Source organism: Protopterus annectens, chromosome 11.part0 (genome assembly GCF_019279795.1).
Source record: "Protopterus annectens isolate FY-2018-M chromosome 11.part0, PAN1.0, whole genome shotgun sequence".
NCBI lineage: Eukaryota > Metazoa > Chordata > Ceratodontiformes > Protopteridae > Protopterus > Protopterus annectens.
In genome coordinates this window covers 1,462,733,517-1,462,748,703 of record NC_056745.1, presented here as the reverse complement: position 1 = coordinate 1,462,748,703, position 15,187 = coordinate 1,462,733,517, and positions in this window count along the sequence as shown.

Genomic DNA, 15,187 nt, shown 5'->3' with positions numbered 1-15,187 from the left:
TGGGTTAGCAGTATGCATACAGTGAGTAATCATGACAAACAAATGGGATGGCAGCATGCATATAGTGACTAATCCTGACAAACAAATGGAAAAGCAGCATGCATACAGTGAGTAATCATGACAAACTAATGGGAGAGCAGCATGCATGCAGTGAGTAATCATGACAAATGGGAGAGCAGCATACATGTAGTGAGTAATCATGACAAACAAATGGGATAGCAACATGCATACAGTGAGTAATCATGACAAATGGGAGAGCAGCATGCATACAGTGAGTAATCATGACAAGGAAATAGGAGAGTAGCATGCATAAAGTGAGTAATCATGACAAACAAATGGGAGAACAGCATGCATGCAGTGAGTAATCATGACAAACAAATGGGAGAACAGCATGCATACAGTGAGTACTCATGACAAATGGGAGAGCAGCATGCATACAGTGAGTAATCATGACAAACAAATGGGAGAGCAGCATGCATACAGTGAGTAATCATGACAAATGGGGGAGCAGCATGCATACAGTGAGTAATCATGAGAAACAAATGGGAGAGCAGCATGGATACAGTGAGTCTTCTTCTTCTTCTTCTTTTGGCTTTTACCAGTTAGGGCTCGCCACAGCAGATCTTCCATCCGCTCATGATTGGCAGTGGAGTTTTATGGTGTCGAGTTGCCATCCCAGCACCCAACCTTCCACAGAAGGCACACACACGCACACACTCACACCTAGGGCCAATTTAGAGTATCCAGTCTACCTACTGCATGTTTTTGATGTGGGAGGAAACCATAGCACCCAGAGGAAACCCACGCGACCACAGGGAGGACATGCAGACTCCGCACAGAAGGCACCCCGGCCGAGAATCGAACTGGAGAACCTCTTGCTGTGAGGCGGCAATGCTAACTGCTGTACCACTGTGGCCGCCATTGCATGCATACAGTGAGTAATCATGACAAATGGGAGAATAGCATGCATACAGTGAGTAATCATGACAAACAAATGGGAGAGCAGCATGCATACAGTGAGTAATCATGACAAACAAATGGGAGAGCAGCATGCATACAGTGAGTAATCATGACAAATGGGAGAGCAGCATGCATACAGTGAGTAATCATGACAGACAAATGGGAGAGCAGCATGCTTACAGTGAGTAATCATGACAAACAAATGGGATAGCAGCATGCATACAGTGAGTAATCATGACAAACAAATGGGAGAACAGCATGCATACAGTGAGTAATCATGTCAAACAAAATGGAGAGCAGCATGCATGCAGTGAGTAATCATGACAAACAAATGGGATAGCAGCATGCATACAGTGAGTAATCATGACAAACAAATGGGATAGCAGTATGCATATAGTGAATAATCCTGACCAACAAATGGAAGAGCAGCATGCATACAGTAAGTAATCATGACAAACAAATGGGAGAGCAGCATGCATACAGTGAGTAATCATGACAAATGGGAGAGCAGCATACGTGTAGTGAGTAATCATGACAAATAAATGGGAGAGCAGCATGCATACAGTGAGTAATCATGACAAACAAATGGGAGAACAGCATGCATACAGTGAGTAATCATGACAAAGAAATGGGAGAGCAGCATGCATACAGTGAGTAATCATGACAAACAAATGGGATAGCAACATGCATACAGTGAGTAATCATGACAAATGGGAGAGCAGCATGCATACAGTGAGTAATCATGACAAAGAAATGGGAGAGCAGCATGCATACAGTGAGTAATCATGACAAACAAATGGGAGAACAGCATGCATACAGTGAGTAATCATGACAAATGGGAGAGCAGCATGAATACAGTGAGTAATCATGAAAAACAAATGGGAGAGCAGCATATATACAGTGAGTAGTCATGACAAGCAAATGGGAATGCAGCATGCATACAGTGAGTAATCATGACAAATGAATGGGAGAGCAGCATGCATACAGTGAGCAATCATGACAAACAAAATGGAGAGCAGCATGCATACAGTGAGTAATCATGACAAATGGGAGAGCAGCATGCATACAGTGACTAATTATGACAAACAAAAGGCAGAGCAGCATGCGTACAGTGAGTAATCATGACAAACAAGTGGGAGACCAGCATGCATACAGTGAGTAATCATGACAAACAAGTGGGAGACCAGCATGCATACAGTGAGTAATCATGACAAACAAGTGGGAGACCAGCATGCGTGCAGTGAGTAATCATGACAAATGGGAGAGCAGCATGCATACAGTGAATAATCATGACAAACAAATGGGAGACCAGCATGCATACAGTGAGTAATCATGACAAACAAGTGGGAGAATAGCATGCATACAGTGAGTAATCATGACAAATGGGAGAGCAGCATGCATACAGTGAGTAATCATGTCAAAAAATGGGAAAGCAGCATGCATACAGTGAGTAATCATGACAAATGGGAGAGCAGCATGCATGCAGTGCGTAATCATTACAGACAAATGGGAGAGCAGCATGCATACAGTGAGTAATCATGACAAACAAATGACAGAGCAGCGTTCATACAGTGAGTAATCATGACAAACAAATTGGAGAGCAGCATGAGTACAGTGAGTAATCACGACAAATGGGAAAGCAGCATGCATATAGTGAGTAATCATGACAAACAAATGGGAGAACAGCATGCATACAGTGAGTAATCATGACAAACAAATGGGAGAACAGCATGCATACAGTGAGTACTCATGACAAATGGGAGAGCAGCATGCATACAGTGAGTAATCATGACAAACAAATGGGAGAGCAGCATGCATACAGTGAGTAATCATGACAAATGGGGGAGCAGCATGCATGCAGTGAGTAATCATGACAAACAAATGGGAGAGCAGCATGGATACAGTGAGTCTTCTTCTTCTTCTTTTGGCTTTTACCAGTTAGGGGTCGCCACAGCAGATCTTCCATCCGCTCATGATTGGCAGTGGAGTTTTGTGGTGTCAAGTTGCCAGCCCAGCACCCAACCTTCCACAGAAGGCACACACATGCACATACTCACACCAGGGCCAATTTAGAGTATCCAGTCCAGCTACTGCATGTTTTTGGGATGTGGGAGGAAACCAGAGCACCCAGAGGAAACACACGCGACCACAGGGAGGACATGCAGACTCCGCACAGAAGGCACCCCGGCCGAGAATCGAACTGGAGAACCTCTTGCTGTGAGGCGGCAATGCTAACTGCTGTACCACCGTGGCCGCCATTGCATGCATACAGTGAGTAATCATGACAAATGGGAGAATAGCATGCATACAGTGAGTAATCATGACAAACAAATGGGAGAGCAGCATGCATACAGTGAGTAATCATGACAAATGGGAGAGCAGCATGCATACAGTGAGTAATCATGACAGACAAATGGGAGAGCAGCATGCTTACAGTGAGTAATCATGACAAACAAATGGGAGAACAGCATGCATACAGTGAGTAATCATGTCAAACAAAATGGAGAGCAGCATGCATGCAGTGAGTAATCATGACAAACAAATGGGATAGCAGCATGCATACAGTGAGTAATCATGACAAACAAATGGGATAGCAGTATGCATATAGTGAATAATCCTGACCAACAAATGGAAGAGCAGCATGCATACAGTAAGTAATCATGACAAACAAATGGGAGAGCAGCATGCATACAGTGAGTAATCATGACAAATGGGAGAGCAGCATAGTGTAGTGAGTAATCATGACAAATAAATGGGAGAGCAGCATGCATACAGTGAGTAATCATGACAAACAAATGGGAGAGCAGCATGCTTACAGTGAGTAATCATGACAAACAAATGGGAGAACAGCATGCATACAGTGAGTAATCATGTCAAACAAAATGGAGAGCAGCATGCATGCAGTGAGTAATCATGACAAACAAATGGGATAGCAGCATGCATACAGTGAGCAATCATGACAAATGGGAGAGCAGCATGCATACAGTGAGTAATCATGATAAATGGAAGAGCAGCATACATACAGTGAGTAATCATGACAAACAAATGGGATAGCAGCATGCATACAGTGAGTAATCATGACAAACAAATGGGATAGCAGTATGCATATAGTGAATAATCCTGACCAACAAATGGAAGAGCAGCATGCATACAGTAAGTAATCATGACAAACAAATGGGAGAGCAGCATGCATACAGTGAGTAATCATGACAAATGGGAGAGCAGCATACGTGTAGTGAGTAATCATGACAAATAAATGGGAGAGCAGCATGCATACAGTGAGTAATCATGACAAACAAATGGGAGAACAGCATGCATACAGTGAGTAATCATGACAAAGAAATGGGAGAGCAGCATGCATACAGTGAGTAATCATGACAAACAAATGGGATAGCAACATGCATACAGTGAGTAATCATGACAAATGGGAGAGCAGCATGCATACAGTGAGTAATCATGACAAAGAAATGGGAGAGCAGCATGCATACAGTGAGTAATCATGACAAATGGGAGAGCAGCATGAATACAGTGAGTAATCATGAAAAACAAATGGGAGAGCAGCATATATACAGTGAGTAGTCATGACAAGCAAATGGGAATGCAGCATGCATACAGTGAGTAATCATGACAAATGAATGGGAGAGCAGCATGCATACAGTGAGCAATCATGACAAACAAAATGGAGAGCAGCATGCATACAGTGACTAATTATGACAAACAAAAGGCAGAGCAGCATGCGTACAGTGAGTAATCATGACAAACAAGTGGGAGACCAGCATGCATACAGTGAGTAATCATGACAAACAAGTGGGAGACCAGCATGCATACAGTGAGTAATCATGACAAACAAGTGGGAGACCAGCATGCGTACAGTGAGTAATCATGACAAATGGGAGAGCAGCATGCATACAGTGAATAATCATGACAAACAAATGGGAGACCAGCATGCATACAGTGAGTAATCATGACAAACAAGTGGGAGAATAGCATGCATACAGTGAGTAATCATGACAAATGGGAGAGCAGCATGCATACAGTGAGTAATCATGTCAAAAAATGGGAAAGCAGCATGCATACAGTGAGTAATCATGACAAATGGGAGAGCAGCATGCATGCAGTGCGTAATCATTACAGACAAATGGGAGAGCAGCATGCATACAGTGAGTAATCATGACAAACAAATGAGAGAGCAGCGTTCATACAGTGAGTAATCATGACAAACAAATTGGAGAGCAGCATGAGTACAGTGAGTAATCATGACAAATGGGAAAGCAGCATGCATATAGTGAGTAATCATGACAAACAAATGGGAGAACAGCATGCATACAGTGAGTAATCATGACAAACAAATGGGAGAACAGCATGCATACAGTGAGTACTCATGACAAATGGGAGAGCAGCATGCATACAGTGAGTAATCATGACAAACAAATGGGAGAGCAGCATGCATACAGTGAGTAATCATGACAAATGGGGGAGCAGCATGCATGCAGTGAGTAATCATGACAAACAAATGGGAGAGCAGCATGGATACAGTGAGTCTTCTTCTTCTTCTTTTGGCTTTTACCAGTTAGGGGTCGCCACAGCAGATCTTCCATCCGCTCATGATTGGCAGTGGAGTTTTGTGGTGTCAAGTTGCCAGCCCAGCACCCAACCTTCCACAGAAGGCACACACATGCACATACTCACACCAGGGCCAATTTAGAGTATCCAGTCCAGCTACTGCATGTTTTTGGGATGTGGGAGGAAACCAGAGCACCCAGAGGAAACACACGCGACCACAGGGAGGACATGCAGACTCCGCACAGAAGGCACCCCGGCCGAGAATCGAACTGGAGAACCTCTTGCTGTGAGGCGGCAATGCTAACCGCTGTAACACTGTGGCCGCCATTGCATGCATACAGTGAGTAATCATGACAAATGGGAGAATAGCATGCATACAGTGAGTAATCATGACAAATGGGAGAGCAGCATGCATACAGTGAGTAATCATGACAAATGGGAGAATAGCATGCATACAGTGAGTAATCATGACAAATGGGAGAGCAGCATGCATACAGTGAGTAATCATGACAAACAAATGGGAGAGCAGCATGCATACAGTGAGTAATCATGACAAATGGGAAAGCAGCATGCATACAGTGAGTAATCATGACAAACAAATGGGAGAGCAGCATGCTTACAGTGAGTAATCATGACAAACAAATGGGAGAACAGCATGCATACAGTGAGTAATCATGTCAAACAAATTGGAGAGCAGCATGCATGCAGTGAGTAATCATGACAAACAAATGGGATAGCAGCATGCATACAGTGAGTAATCATGACAAACAAATGGGATAGCAGTATGCATATAGTGAATAATCCTGACAGACAAATGGAAGAGCAGCATGCGTACAGTGAGTAATCATGACAAACAAATGGGAGAGCAGCATGCTTACAGTGAGTAATCATGACAAATGGGAGAGCAGCATACGTGTAGTGAGTAATCATGACAAATAAATGGGAGAGCAGCATGCATACAGTGAGTAATCATGACAAATGGGAGAGCAGCATGCATACAGTGAGTAATCTTGACAAACAAATGGGAGAGCAGCATGCATACAGTGAGTAATCATGACAAGCAAATGGGAATGCAGCATGCATACAGTGAGTAATCATGACAAATGAATGGGAGAGCAGCATGCATACAGTGAGCAATCATGACAAACAAAATGGAGAGCAGCATGCATACAGTGAGTAATCATGACAAACAAATGGGAGACCAGCATGCATACAGTGAGTAATCATGACAAACAAGTGGGAGAGTAGCATGCATACAGTGAGTAATCACGACAAATGGAAGAGCAGCATGCATACAGTGAGTAATCATGACAAACAAATGGGAGACCAGCATGCATACAGTGAGAAATCATGACAAACAAATGGGAGACCAGCATGCATACAGTGAGTAATCATGACAAATGGGAGAGCAGCATGCATACAGTGAGTAATCATGACAAATGAGAGAGCAGCTTGCATACAGTGAGTAATCATGTCAAAAAAATGGGAAAGCAGCATGCATACAGTGAGTAATCATGACAAACAAATGGGAGAGCAGCATGCATACAGTGAGTAATCATGACAAATGGGAGAGCAGCATGCATACAGTGAGTAATCATGACAAACAATGAGAGAGCAGCAGGCATACAGTGAGTAATCATGACAAACAAATTGGAGAGCAGCATGCATACAGTGAGTAATCATGACAAAAAATGAGAGAGTAGCATGCATGCATTAAGTAATTATGACAAACAAATGGGATAGCAGCATGCATATAGTGACTAACCATGACAAGCAAATGGGAGAGCAGCATACATACAGTGACTAATCATGACAAATAAATGGGAGAGCAGCATGCATACAGTGAGTAATCATGACAACCATACAGGAGAGCAGCATGCATACAGTGAGTAATCATCACAAATGGGAGAGCAGAATGCATACAGTGAATAATCAAGGCAAACAAATGTGAGAACAGCATGCATTCAGTGAGTAATCATGAGAAACAAATGGGATAGCAGAATACATATAGTGACTAATCTTGGCAAATGAATGGGAGAGCAGCATGCGTACAGTGAGTAATCATGACAAACAAATGGGATAGCAGCATGCATACAGTGAGTAATCATGACAAACAAATGGGAGAGCAGCATGCATACAGTGAGTAATCATGACAAACAAATGGGAGAGCAGCAGGCATACAGTGAGTAATAATGACAAATGGGAGAGCAGCAGGCATACAGTGAGTAATCATGACAAACAAATGGGAGAGCAGCATGCATACAGTGAGTAATCATGACAAACAAATGGGAGAGCAGCATGCATACAGTGAGTAATCATGACAATAAATGAGAGAGTAGCATGCATACAGTGACTAATCATGACAAACAAATGGGAGAGCGGCATGCATACAGTGAGTAATCATGACAAACATATGGGAGAGCAGCATGCATATAGTGAGTAATCTTCACAAATGGGAGAGCAGAATGCATACAGTGAATAATCAAGGCAAACAAATGTGAGAACAGCATGCATTCAGTGAGTAATCATGACAAACAAATGGGATAGCAGCATGCATATAGTGACTAATCTTGACAAATGAATGTGAGAGCAGCATGCGTACAGTGAGTAATCATGACAAACAAATGTGAGAGCTGCAGGCATACAGTGAGTAATCATGACAAACAAATGGGAGAGCAGCATGCATACAGTGAGTAATCATGACAAACAAATGGGAGAGCAGCAGGCATACAGTGAGTAATAATGACAAATGGGAGAGCAGCATGCATACAGTGAGTAATCATGACAAATGGTAGAGCAGCATGCATACAGTGAGTAATCATGACAAACAAATGGAAGAGCAGCATGCATACAGTGAGTAATCATGACAAATAAATGGGATAGCAGCATGCATACAATGAGTAATTATGACAAATAAATGATAGAACAGCATGCATACAGTGAGTAATCATGACAAACAAATGGAAAAGCAGCATGCATACAGTGAGTAATCATGACAAACGGGAGAGCAGCATGCATACAGTGAGTAATCATGACAAATGGGAGAGCAGCATGCATACAGTGAGTAATCATGACAAATGGGAGAGCAGCATGCATACAGTGAGTAATCATGACAAACATATGTAAGAGCGGCATCCATACAGTGAGTAATCATGACAAACAAATGGGGAGCAGCATGCATACAGTGAGTAATCATGACAAACATATGGGAGAGCAGCATACATACATCGGCCTTCCTGAGAACTCTGGAAAATATGAAATTCTCTCCAAACACCATTATATTGGGCAACTTCAACTACCCAAACATAGACTGGGAGCATTACTCTAGCTCCAACACCCTAGCCCAAAGGTTCCTATAATTTATAAACTCAAATGCTATGGAACAACTTGTTACCACTCCCACAAGAGGGGAAAACATACTGGACCTGATCATCACCAACATGGGGACTCTATGCTCCAGACCAGAAGTGTATCCCTCACTGGTAAGATCAGACCATAAACTAATCTCACTGGATATTCACATCCCGACCCCACCCCCTGCCCAGAAAACCACAGTGAAAAACTTCTAAAGCAAATTTTACACTCCTCAAAACTGAGGTGGAATCCTTCAAAGCCCCGGCCTGTGGAAAATATGGCCCAGACCGCAGAATCCTTTATAAACGCATTCTATGAACACCTTCAGGAATGCATGGATCATGCGATCCCAAATAAAACCAAGACCCAAATCCTCCAAAGGCAGACGTCCTGTCTGGTGGACCCCAGCCATAAACAAACTATACAATAGAAGGAGGAAGCTACTAAATGATAAAGCAAAATCCCAAAAAGGGAAGGCATCACTGATCAGTATTAGCAAAAAACTATGGGCACACATAAAATTGTCTAAGGCGAGCTTCGAGAGAAAAATTGCACAGGACACTAAGGATAATCACAAGGCTTTCTTTAGTTATGTTAGGAACCTGGGTGGTAATTCCCAGATATGCTCAGAATTAGTCCAAAATGACAAAAAATACACCGAACCCACAGACATTGCCAACATCCTAGCTGACAGGTTCAGCGCAAACTCCCCCCCCTCTCCACCAAAAGGGCAAATATCTATCCCAGCAGAGTGCTGCCCACCTGACATCTCAGATGCTGAGGTAAGAGCCACCCTCTCCAAAGCAAAAAACACAGCATCAATGGGACCAGATGGTGTCCCGGGCTGCATCCTACATGAACTCCAAGAAGAGCTAAACCCAAACATAAAACTACTGTTCAATCTCAGCCTTACTACAGGATATGTGCCCAAAGAGTGGCGTACAGCAACAGTGGTCCCTCTCCATAAAGGTGGTGCCTCAACGGATCCTGGAAACTATCACCCCATAAGCCTGACTAGCTTGGTCTGCAAAGCTATGGAAAGGATCATCATGGACCTCATAAATAAAGATATTGGGGACCTACAAACACTGGATCCTACCCAGTTCGGCTTTGTTAAAGGCAGATCCTGCCTCTTAAACCTGGTTGATTTCTTTGAAACAGTCACCAAGGCCATTGACGAGGGGAAGGTGGTCCACACAGCTTACCTGGATCTCGCAAAAGCCTTCGATACAATACCCCACTCGGGCATTATAGATAAGCTCACCAGCTTAAATATAAACCCCTATGTCACTAGATGGATTGCAAACTGGCTCAAGGACAGAACCCACATGGTTAGAATTGCTGGAGCCATGTCAGACTCCAAACCAGTTACAAGTGGTGTCCCACAAGGCTCAGTCCTGGGACCTCTCTTGTTCGGTATATATATATATTTGTCGGAGGTACAGGCCAACACAGAAGGACTGTGGCTGATCAAGTTCGCAGATGACTGCAAACTGGGAGCCATAATCGCCTCTCCAGCCGACACAAGCATCCTCCAAAAGGGCCTCATAGAAACAGACAACTGGTGCCAGAGCCATGGCCTCAAGCTAAATGCCAAAAAGTGTATAGTCATCCCCTTTGGCAAAAACAAAGTGCCCACAAATTACCACATAGGTGGAAATCCATTAAGTACAGAAGAAGTAATTAGGGACCTGGGGACCCAAGTTGATAGCAATCTCTCATTTGACAACCACATGGCCAAAGTGGTTAGAAAAACATTTTATATAGCCCACCTAATCATGAAGGGATTCATATCTAGATCAGGGTAGGTCATCGTGCCTCTTTACTCATCCCTCATCAGGCCCATAATTGAGTACAGTGCCCCTTTTGGGATGTACCTTACCAGACACCTGCAGCAACTGGAAAGACCCCAAAAGTACCTCACCAAGAGGATCAAAGGGCTCAAACAGATGCCATATGCTGCCCGGTTAAAGAAACTCCAGCTCTACTCAGTGGCATACCGCCTGTTCAGAGGCGATCTGTGCCTGACGTATAAAGTCATGTCCAACCCGGAATTAATGGACATGCTGCACCTCAGAAAATTCAAATCCCATCGAGCTACGCGCTCGAAAGACTTGAACCTCAGCACTGAAATAAATAGGACATGCTGGAGGGACAGATTCATAACCCAGAGGCTCCCTTCACTCTGGAATAAAATCCCAGTCCAGGTTAGGCAGAGTCCCTCATTGACTCTCTTCAAGAGGAATCTTGATGAGTGGATGGGAGATCATAGGTTTACCCCGGGTATCACTTCTGTGTCACAGTTAGACAGAGGCACAGTATACTAACCTCGAAAAAGGGCATAGCAAAATAAATTTAAAATGGGTGGCGAAAGCCAAACACATTGTGGCTAGGCTTATAAATGCCATAGGGCAGATAGCCTAGTATGAACCTATGAACCTATGAACATACAGTGAATAATCATGACAAACAAATGGGAGAGCAGCATGCTTACAGTAAGTAATCATGACAAATGGGAGAGCAGCATGCATACAGTGAGTAATCATGACAAACAAATGGAAGAGCAGCATGCATACAGTGAGTAATCATGACAAATGGGAGAGCAGCATGCATACAGTGAGTAATCATGACAAACAAATGGGAGAGCAGCATGCATACAGTGAGCAATCATGACAAATGGGAGAGCAGCATGCATACAGTGAGTAATCATGATAAATGGAAGAGCAGCATACATACAGTGAGTAATCATGACAAACAAATGGGAGAGTAGCACGCATACAGTCAGTAATCATGACAACTGGGAGAGTAGCATGCATAAAGTGAATAATCATGGCAAACAAATGGGAAAGCAGCATGCATACAGTGAGTAATCATGACAAATGGAAGAGCAGCATGCATACAGTGAGTAATCATGACAAACAAATGGGAGAGCAGTATACATAGAGTGAGTAATCATGACAAATGGAAGAGCAGCATGCATACAGTGAGTAATCATGACAAACAAATGGGAGAGCAGCATGCATACAGTCAGTAATCATGACAAACAAATGGGAGAGCAGCATGCATACAGTGAGTAATCATAACAAACAAATGGGAAAGCAGCATGCATACAGTGAGTAATCATGACAAATGGGAGAGCAGCATGCATACAGTGAGTAATCATGACAAACAAATGGGAGAGCAGCATGCATACAGTGAGTAATCATGACAAACAAATGGGAGAGCAGCATGCATACAGTGAGTAATCATGACAAACAAATGGGAGAGCAGCATGCATACAGTCAGTAATCATGACAAACAAATGGGAGAGCAGCATGCATACAGTCAGTAATCATGACAAACAAATGGGAGAGCAGCATGCATACAGTGAGCAATCATGACAAATGGGAGAGCAGCATACATACAGTCAGTAATCATGACAACTGGGAGAGTAGCATGCATAAAGTGAATAATCATGGCAAACAAATGGGAAAGCAGCATGCATACAGTGAGTAATCATGACAAATGGAAGAGCAGCATGCATACAGTGAGTAATCATGACAAACAAATGGGAGAGCAGTATACATAGAGTGAGTAATCATGACAAATGGAAGAGCAGCATGCATACAGTGAGTAATCATGACAAACAAATGGGAGAGCAGCATGCATACAGTCAGTAATCATGACAAACAAATGGGAGAGCAGCATGCATACAGTGAGTAATCATAACAAACAAATGGGAAAGCAGCATGCATACAGTGAGTAATCATGACAAATGGGAGAGCAGCATGCATACAGTCAGTAATCATGACAAACAAATGGGAGAGCAGCATGCATACAGTGAGTAATCATGACAAACAAATGGGAGAGCAGCATGCATACAGTCAGTAATCATGACAAACAAATGGGAGAGCAGCATGCATACAGTCAGTAATCATGACAAACAAATGGGAGAGCAGCATGCATACAGTGAGCAATCATGACAAATGGGAGAGCAGCATGCATACAATGAGTAATCATGACAAATGGGAGAGCAGCATACATACAGTGAGTAATCATGACAAATGGGAGAGCAGCATGCATACAGTGAGCAAACATGACAAATGGGAGAGCAGCATGCATACAGTGAGCAATCATGACAAACAAATTACTAAGATATGTGTAGTACAGTCTGCATATTTATAAATTTGGGAATATTGTAAGATGCATTCTTTATAGTTTGTTATAGGTAGTGAATATACAATGCCCTAGCATACTAATTTTGTCACTACATTTAAGCCATTGTCATTTTATCACATTCATTTGTGTAAACAGCTTTGTAACTACAAAAGGACATTGTTAAGCATGATGATAAAATATGTAACAGTGTATTCTACCCTAATTTTACATAGATGCAAGCAAACCTATAAGTAAGTTAATACTGTCAGGTAATCTGCAGGTGCAAGCAAAAATGTAAATAAGTAATGGTTATCAAACATTTTAAATATTTTTTTCACCCTTACTATGAATGTAATTTCCCCCTGACTACCAATGCCATTTCATCCTGTCCACCAGTGCCATCAGGATCTTCCTTGCTATCTCAGTCTGTTTCTCCATCTCACCAGGGTGAGAGCCACCAATTCATTCTGTGGCAGAAGCAAAAGTGCTATGGCCCATTTAACTGACCAGGAAGAGATCCTATAGGCTCATTTGTTCCTTAGCAGAAGTGAAAGTCAGGCATAGTCAGGCCATCATATATGTGAGGTGCACTCCCTTACTGCCTAACTCCACTCACTTTGCAGCTATTAACCCTGTTAATGTTAGAGCTCAGGAAACCCTAAGAGCAGATGTCCACCTATCACTGGATCACCTATTGGTGTTATACTATGCATGCTCTCATGCCCAGTAACTAGAACCATTATATCACCTTAGCTGCCTGGTTGCGTCAGTAGTATAATGGGCACATTGTCTCCCTCCAGAATATGCACTGTCCAGGCAATGTCCAGAATTTTGCAAAATGTCCAAATGTATGTGTCATATATTTGGTCCGTCCCTTGTACATTTGTGGTTTCCTGGCAAATCAGTGAAGACTGCAGTCATTATATAATGACAGACATTTGAGTTTCAGACTTCATATCCTTCAGACAAATGCATGATAAAGCAACACCTGCTTTTCTAGCAACTTTCTAAGTTTATGAAAGCAATATTTAAAATCTGTCCCTGATTAGGAGCCTTTGTCACCTATTGTAACAGGCTTTGTCCAGAATTCTTGTGCCAAGAGATTGAGAGGTATGGGCATCGGCAACTAATTTTCTGTACCCCTGAATCACATTCTGGGCTTTAACTTACTGCACAACAAGTCCATTACAGCACTTTAAGTGCTCCTTCCTACTGTATGTATTCAGTCAAATATGTACAATTTAAAGACAGAGTATAGGTGAGGAAATAAAATAGGTACTATCACTCATGCGGTTACAGAAGAAAAGGACAAAATAGGAGGTACATTAGTGGCACAACATTTTTATTATATGCTCTGTATCATGTGAAATGTGAGGCAGTGAGTTCATATATAATTTCATTAAATGCATCATGAGATTTGGCATAAAGGATATAAATGATTATTCCAAAATAAATGACCAGATAATAAACAATTGCACTATGATTAATGGTACAAAGCCAATGGCACACAGTAATTAAATCTTTTTTTTTAAACAATTTTATTGATTTTAAAGAAATAAATATAAACAATTACATGTTCTTTTAACATAAAGATATTTACAATTCAAAAAGTGTTCACATAAGCATTCACATAACAGTGTTTAACAATTAAAGTGAAATTACTAAAACTGTATACAAAGGCATCCACTGAATATCATTAAGTTGCCTAGTATTTGATTTTCCATATATATATAACACGTAGAGAGGTTGAAATTTGATTTATATGATATCATTGTCAATCTCTTTTCAACAAATTTGATAGATTAACTCATGTATGATAGTTATAAGTTTTTCTAGATGTTCTAGATGTCATAGCTGCAATCTGCAATTGACAAACTTCCATTAGAATTTTCTTAAAATCATTATAGGAAGGAGGGAATTCAGATGTCCAGTTTCTTGTTATAGTTTTCCTGGCGACTGCCAGTATTGGCCAAAGTAAGGAATGTTTAACATTTTTTACACAACCAGAAGAGTACTAATGATTTTGTCAAAATAAAATTACTTGTGAATATTGGTTGTAGGAGTTCTTTAATGTTTTCCCAAAATACAAGCAAAGCAGTCATAAAACATATGGTTCCAGTCGATATTTATGTTAGACTTACATCTGTTGCAGATATTTAGTTTACCATTAATT